The sequence below is a fragment of the Pelmatolapia mariae genome, linkage group LG22, assembly GCF_036321145.2.
Source record: "Pelmatolapia mariae isolate MD_Pm_ZW linkage group LG22, Pm_UMD_F_2, whole genome shotgun sequence".
In the NCBI taxonomy this organism is placed as follows: Eukaryota; Metazoa; Chordata; class Actinopteri; order Cichliformes; family Cichlidae; genus Pelmatolapia; species Pelmatolapia mariae.
In genome coordinates this window covers 17,438,071-17,445,470 of record NC_086245.2, presented here as the reverse complement: position 1 = coordinate 17,445,470, position 7,400 = coordinate 17,438,071, and the positions used below count along the sequence as shown (strand labels likewise).

Genomic DNA, 7,400 nt, shown 5'->3' with positions numbered 1-7,400 from the left:
TGCCTCCTTGCTGGTGACAGCTATGCTACGAGGCATTCTGTTTTCTGGCTGTCCATCTGTCCATACTCTCTATGTGAAGGCGGTGTCTCTGCACGTCTGGCACAGAAGTTCACATGCACTGAGGGATGAAAGGATTAGCTTTAGGTGGGAAAAGGTCAAGGCCACTACGACTTTGTAAAAATGTTTTTGGTTGGTGCTGTGCAAAAGTTATGAGCCACATTAGATATTGGCTGCTTTTTTGCTTTTACTCATTTTCAGTCCTTGTACGCACTTAACACTGACCTATGAATTAAATGTTAAATTCTGTCTCTAGGCACTTTGTTACTAGCAGGCTGCTGGAAAAACACATAATTTGTTCCCATTTCTTTTGTTGAATCTATGAAAAATACCTAAGCTAACAAAGTGTGACAGACAGGAAACAGTATTTTTACACCTCGAAGAGCTATTTGCTGAAAATCTGGCATGTCTTGAAATGGTGTGCACTGTGTCCTTGAAAGAAAATCTGAGGAAAGTGGACAGGTGGAGGACAAAAGAAGAAGTGTCAGGCCTAAAAACAATCTACAGCAGATGAACAGTCTGTCCTTAAGGAATGGGCTCTTCAGCTGATCCATTTACTGTTCACTAAAGCCTCATCAGAAATGGTCTCCTTGGACGGGAGGCTGTCAAGGAGTCATTCTGAAAGAAGGGAAAGTGCCATCAGATTTTAATCCACCAAGCAATACCATTTGAAAATCAGCTGGCTGGCAACAGCTTCATTTCTCATCATGACAGTGATCCCAAACACACTGCCAATGCAATAAATACATACCTGGTTAGAAAAAACAAACAATGGAGCATGAGCAGTCATGGATTTGGCCCTCAGAGCCCGGACCTCAACATTATTGAAGCAGTGTGGGATCATTTTGACACAGAAATATTGATTAATAGATCCCCCCCTTTTTAAGCCTTAAGTATAAATGCCTCAGAATTTTACTTGAGTAATATAAACTCAACGTTGAGCTGTGCAGGGTTGTATTGTAGATAAAGTGTTTACACTGCTGAGAAGCCACTTTTTGAGTGAGGCTGAGTTAAAAAGAAATAATAATACTAATATTAACCATTCTTCCTCTCACACAGCGCGCTTTTGCATTTGCTCCTGGAAACGCAGCCCAATCTCCACTGTGAGTAAAACAATCTTACCAATAAAGGAATACTGTGTATTCCCACACTCTGGCAATGTCAGTGAACCTCTCTTGTATCTCTGTGACTGCTTTCTGTGCTCCGAGCTCTCATATTTTTGCATGAGTAGTTTACAAACTGCTCCAGTTTTGAACTTCTCTCTCGCCCTCCCTCCCTCGCTCTCTCTCTCTCTCTCTGAAGGTGGGGGCAGAGAGCTATTAGCTGAGCGCTGCAGACATCATTAGGAGGGGAGACGCTTTCCACCGTCAGCGCCGGAGCAGAGCAGGGGAGCCCTGGCAACAAGGAGAGACACAAACTCAGCAGCCCGCTACACCCCGCAGTAAGTCGCACAAAACTATTTCCACAGAGCCGCTTTCGCCAACCTGTCACCGCTTTGACGTTGTCACTCTTCTCTTTTGGAGCTGGCTAAATTTAAAAAAATGGCTGGAAGAACTGGGAAGGGTGGCGCTGAAGCTCTGGTTTACTTCAAAGCCTTAGAAAATGTTTACTTCGCACTCTGACCTATTTTTAAGTGACCACACAGTACGCGGCCACGCGGGCTGTGGGTGGGTATACTTGTCATTTGGGAACGTGAACGCAAAGTGTTGTTTAAATGGGACGAAAGAGGGGCGGAGGTTCGGCTGGATTCTGACCGAGCGAGGAGCGCGTCCGCCGGGTGAGTTGGGAGTCGGGCAGGCGCTGTACTTCCAGTAACTGCGCCACTCGACCTCGGCTCAAAACATTTCCTCTTTGCAGACTATTTCTTTGTCGGACATGTCCGAATAATGTCGCTTCGGGCCACATAGGTCTTTTTCTGAACTCTTTTCTTACTGACAGAGACTGTCAGGGGAAAGCGTTACATTTTTTTAAAATCTACGTTTCACTATCGCGGAAGTGTTTTCTCCACACGAAAGGAGGCGAACTACTAACCACAGTCCACATGATTTCTACAATTTAAAAAAAGCGTAACCGCAGGTGTTTTGCATGTTTCGATTCGTAGGAAGCATTTATTGTTGCGCACGTAATACTACACAATGTTTTACATTGTCAGCTGGTTGTAAAGGACATACGGTTTGTGATTGCAGGACTACCCGTGATGTCATTCATCCTAGCATGGACCATTATATAACGGGACTGTAGGGAAGCCTGTGATAGCAAGCTATTTTTACTCTGTTTACACCTCAGAGCAGGGTAGGCTATGCGTCCCAAGTGGTAGCCAATGCTTTCACTCACACTATAGTTTTTTTTGCTGCCATTAGCATTCCTAATGGCAGCAGACTGATTGACAAAGTGAATGCTCAAGATTAAAAAAAGAAAAAGAAAGAAAAAAAAAAAAGCTGCACTTCTTTCCACCAGCTGCATGCTTAAGTCTTCCTCTTTTCTGATGATGTCTGTGCAATTTATAGGAAAAACACGAAAAAACAGAAGTGGGTTTGCATTACTTGTTGATTATGTCATTTCTCATCTTTGAAGCCTGTCCTGTAGCCTTAAGCAATGAATGACTGGACACCCCATAGAGTGCTTTCAACACACAGATATCTCAGGAGATAGCTGTGATCGTGGTTAAACTTGCTTTCTATCTAAAAGGCTTGTTTTGCTACTTTTTAAACACGTTACTGAAAGAAATAGAAAATATTACAACACCAACAAATTTGAATCTGCAGCTTTCAGTAAAGAAAAAAAAAACACACTTTCTGTTTTATTCCATGGTTCTTGTAATTCACTCACTTGCAGCTACTGTGTGTTAACAAACACTTGCAGAGTGAACCTATAGAGTCAGTGCAGCCTGTCGGCTCCGGTGTTAGTACTTATGGTGTTGGACATTTCTATTAGTGCTGTTGCTAGTTCAAGAACTTCTGTCCTCTGTGGAGGATGCGAGCACAAATGTACGAGTGACCCATTAATTAAATTCCTTGCTTGCTTTGACTCTTGCCTGTAAACACATATTTCAGATTTTATCTGCACTGCCCATGATTGTTGTTATCCAAGTACTGAAAGAAATGTGATCTCGTGGTTGCCATAAATCCCATATACAAGCTCTTCCAACATTTGTTTCAGTGCAGTGAAACACACATTTAGAAACACCTTCATGTGGTACATGGCGTGGAAAAATATTCAGAGATCAGTGTGGAGTTACTTTATAATTACTTTTAATGTTTAATAATAAATAATTTGGATTGCTTACATATTCAGAAAGACAGTGTGAAGAAAAAATGCACACTAGTTTGACTTTTGTCTCTCTTCTGTAAAAAAATACATAATCGACACTGGCCAGCCATTCTTTTAGGTACTGGTATTCGGTTAGACCCTTTTAAACACGCAGATCAACGCATTGAGTTGGTGGCATGTGTTTGGCTGTTGTATTTGCACTTAACAACATGGCCATTAAGTCTTTATTAACCATACTGAAACTATTACGTATTTTTTATGTGTGACTGGTATTAAATACAGCAGGTTGGAGAAGAGAGGAAGGGGTCGCATCCAAGAGGTACTCGGAAAATACACAGCTGAGCTTCAAATCTTTAACAAGGGATGGATTCATGTATAATGATGGGAAGGATGTGGATAATGAAGTGAGTGGGATCCGGTGTTAGTCCCCGTGGGATGCCATGGAAAGGTCTTTTTAATTGAAATAAATTTCTCTGCTAGCGAGGTCAACTAGAGGCGTCCAGGAACTGTTCATGACTGAAGCTTTATAGATGTTAATCCACCGCGGTGCATTTTTAGCACGCAAATATCCACCGCTGTATGATGGCTGACAGCGTGCAGCGCGAGCAACTGGTTGCCTTTTGTCCTGTCCCCTGCACGTTCCACAGGCAGCAGCTTTGCCTGAACCGCTCAGAATGTTTCTGGTGGTAAGAACGCTTATGAACGGGTCTGTTTCCTGCTGTGTGCTACCTGTGAAAACTTTCGCCAGTGTGCTCACCTGATTCTCCAGACTCTGGTGTTCAGGTGTGAAAACAGCTTATGGCTGGGAGATAGATTCATTATGAATGCTTGAGCAGAAGGGAGGTGTTAATATAAAGGGAAGACAGGCAGATTTTTAGAAGGGAGGTAAGGAGAGGGTGTTGTAGTGATTTAGGTAGAGTGGCAGCGATTTGCCCAGTGCTAATCCAAGACTGTTACCATGAGATGCTGAAAAGTAAACTTAGATTTTGTTGTGCTAGTTCCAGTTTGAATTTCAAGGCGTTTTAGATTGAGTTTGTTTGAGTTTCAGAATATTTTTTTCCCCACATTTCTCCAAAAAGCGTTGCCATACTTGTAAGGGAAAGCATGAAGCAAAAGTCCAAACTGTTGTACAAGTCGTGCGGCTGTGAATCAGGCGTGCTGCTTCAGCCGCTCTCCCGCCGCACGCGCGCACACATGCGCACACATGCGCACACTTTACCACTGCTACTATAGCCTTTGATTTGAGCCGCCACTCACTTTCAAATGGTAATGAGTGGCAATTAGAAGCCAATGTGTCCTAATCACAAGTCATTTAACTGAGCTTGGCTCATTTGCCATATGTGTGCATGGACTCACACCGTCAAACACACATGAATACACACATCTGCTAGATCACGCTAGAGTGTCGTCTTTGTGTTTGGAACTTGCGCTGTGTGTGTGTGTGTGCGCGTGCGTGTGTGTGTGGAAATGAGCGGGAGATTTTGTGTCACTGAGTTTGTGTGTGTTTGTGTGAAAGTGTGAGAAAGACATAAAGAGAGAGATCATTTCCAGGTAATGATTGGGTGGAGATTTCACGCCTGAATGAATAGGTGACAGAAATGGTTTAATACTCTGAGTGAATGATGGGTGGGAGGGTCAAACAGATCGACAAATGTGCAAAACAGGTGTCTGCGTGTTTCTGTGTCTCTGTATTGAGCCATTATGTGGAACAAAATGCTTACTCTTTATATTTGGTTGCACAGAAAATTTGACAAGTTGCGCTGATCCACATGTAGTGCAAACATGCCATAAATAAACTGGGATTTGTCATAGAAATGTAATGTAAATTCTAATTGGCAGTATTTTTATGCCAAAAAAAGATAATAAAATTATCATATAAATTACACGTGATTTTTGAGACTACTTGAGGCTACAAAAAAAAAAAAGAAATCTATTTGTTTGTATCGATAGGTGCAAATTTTTTTAAATTGTGGCATGACTCTTATCGGGCGCTTAGATCTACCTGTGTAGTTGTGGTGCCTCAACCTAAAGAAGCAGTGAGTGAAAATGAAAGTTGAGTTTAAAATCTCACAGAAGAATATCTAAAAGCGAAACTAATGTGTGGTATTCCAACTTCAGTCTCATTTTGCCGAAAGTCTTGTGACTTGTGGTGCCGCTGCGTGCCTCCTAGTGTGGATTCTGTTGTTTACCACTACAGTTTGCGCCCATGAAGACAAGTCAGTTAATAAACTGTTGTGACTCTTGCGCGAACTGCTTCCGGGCAGTGCTGTTCCCGCAACTTTCTCCAGTTTGTCCCTCGGGATCCTCAGCTACTCCCGTGTCAAAGTTGAGCTTAATCTCTCCAGTGGGTCCTACGATGACCTTTCCCACTTGGCTTTCTGGTAGTTCTCCAACATCAAGCATCCAAATCAGGTGCCAGAACTGCCTTACCAAGCCACAATGTTCAGAATAGTCACTAAACGCCTTTATGTCTGTTGCTGTAACACAAAAAAAATGTTATTTGCTGTGGGATAATGAAAACGATGCCGCATTCACACCAGACCGCAGTTGCGAGTTAATCCGTGGTTTTCTCCTTTTCTGCTAAAAGCTACCCGAGAGCTTGACAGAAAGGAAACAGTGTTGTTCAGAAATGCAGGGGTATAATAAAAAAAAGCTCCGAAGTGTGGGATCGAATGAGGTGAGCCGGAAAAGAATGACAAAAAGCCAGTGAGGTGAGCTGTGAGGGGGACCAACAAAAAAAAAGTGTGTGAGAAAAATGGTTTTAAAAAGGTAGAGAGCAGTGGGTGGGGATGGGGGCAGATCAAGCGATCGAGCTGTCTTGTTGAACTGTGCGGTGTGCTCAGACCTTTTCAGCTTTTCCTTTTATCCTCCTCTATTCACGAGTGCAGCGAGTACACATGCACGCACTCGAGATAAAGGACACATTCACGTACAGTATGCTGCCATTAAGGGGATCAATGAAAGTTTCCTTGTGTCAGAACACTTCACCATGTGTTATCATGTTTTTTTTATTGACTAGTGTACAGTCCCGCGTTCCTTAATCTGTCGTTTGTGCCCTTGAATCTGCAGGAAGAGTGAAAAACATGCCACTGTTTGCTTGCGCTATTTGCCAGTATTTGTCCCGATCATAGTTTAGTTTATTAATGTACAGCTATCACGACATTAGAGGACCTCAGAAAGGATTGCTCTTGTTTGCCACTTTGCAGCATTCGTTGATCCTTGTGTGTGTGTGTGTGCTCAGACATTAGAGCCTTTGTGACCCTGTTTCTGTGCTTACCGTCTTTATTTTGAAGTGGCTAATCAATACCAATCTTCTGAATGACCAAGATAGTCCCAGTGCCCGAATGAGTGAACGAGACAGACAGAGGAAGATAAATAGAGGGAGAGAGGACTAAAGCCATCCTACAAACTTGTGTTACGCTGTCGGGTCGATAAGCTGCTGTATGGCTCAATAACCATGTGAAACAGGGAAGCTGGCTTTGGGACTTACTTTGGCTGTGTGCTGGCTTTCGCTCTGTAATGGCTGCCAGTGGAGCTGACATGATATAGGGTTGTCTGTTTGCCAGGAAAACAGTGTAAAAGGCTGAAATAGCCTAAACTCCAGGGTGTCTAAATAGAAACAGAGTAATAGGTAAATGACGAGCACGCAGGCTATGAATTTGAATCTGTAAACCAGTAAGATCCTCTGAACTATAAATGAAAGGCAGGTGAACACGCAGTAGTTCATTCACCATGTTCCCACTTGTTATCTCTTTTCCAAGAAGGAACGAAAAGTTTTAGTCGTGGGCCTTTTGAATGCTAAAATAAATGAAGGAGAACCAAACAGGTAACGGCTCAGCTATTAGTAGGGAATGTGTATGTGTTATTGGTTTTATATAGGGCGTAACAGAGGAGTGTCTCTTTAAGATGAGGCTTGAAAGAGCCACAAAACATTTGGTGGGATCATTGAAATCTGGTTTTGTTGCTAAAATTGTTAATTTGCTTATTTCAAAAAAATATTTCCACTCATCTCCAAACTACAAAATCTCTTCTCTTCTCTTCTCTTCTCTTCTCTTCTCTTCTCTTCTCTTCCT

At 42.6% G+C, this 7,400-nt stretch overlaps 1 protein-coding gene across 1 annotated transcript in view; it reads left to right on the top strand.

Moving 5' to 3' along the window:
• The first annotated feature begins 1,398 nt into the window (after window positions 1-1,398).
• The window catches only part of atxn1a (ataxin 1a), a 95,325-nt gene continuing 89,323 nt past the window's right edge, over window positions 1,399-7,400 (top strand). Inside the window, exon 1 of the mRNA XM_065470828.1 lies at window positions 1,399-1,498. The gene's annotated coding sequence lies outside the window, so the exon portion shown is untranslated. The remainder of the gene's footprint in view (window positions 1,499-7,400) is intronic.